At 35.3% G+C, this 295-nt stretch overlaps 1 pseudogene; it reads right to left on the bottom strand.

Annotated features, from left to right (window-relative positions):
* Positions 1–218: 218 nt before the first annotated feature.
* LOC119588834 overlaps positions 219–295 on the bottom strand; it is an 8,495-nt pseudogene continuing 8,418 nt past the window's right edge.

The raw sequence follows: 295 nt of genomic DNA, 5'->3' as shown, positions 1-295 counted from the left end.
CACTCGCATAATGTGCCTGTAATAAACATTTAAGTATTTTTACCACGAAAATTTTTAAGTGCTAATGTTTACATGTAGTATAAGTTTGCAGGAACTTAGAACTTATTGCTGTGATAAATCAGCAACGTTCATAGTACTTCATACATTTAATATAGAGAAAAGGACCACACTGACTAGGGAGAAAGATTGTGCGTATAGGATGGGATTCATTCATTCATTCAAGTTGGGGGACTTAATCTCAGGCATGTGTGGTCCTGTTGTAAAAGTTTTTCCCAAGTCTCACTTTAGTACACTA

This window comes from Penaeus monodon, chromosome 24, assembly GCF_015228065.2.
Source record: "Penaeus monodon isolate SGIC_2016 chromosome 24, NSTDA_Pmon_1, whole genome shotgun sequence".
Classification (NCBI taxonomy): Eukaryota; Metazoa; Arthropoda; class Malacostraca; order Decapoda; family Penaeidae; genus Penaeus; species Penaeus monodon.
The sequence above is the reverse complement of the archived record's forward strand: the minus strand, read 5'-3'. Positions and strand labels throughout refer to the sequence as shown.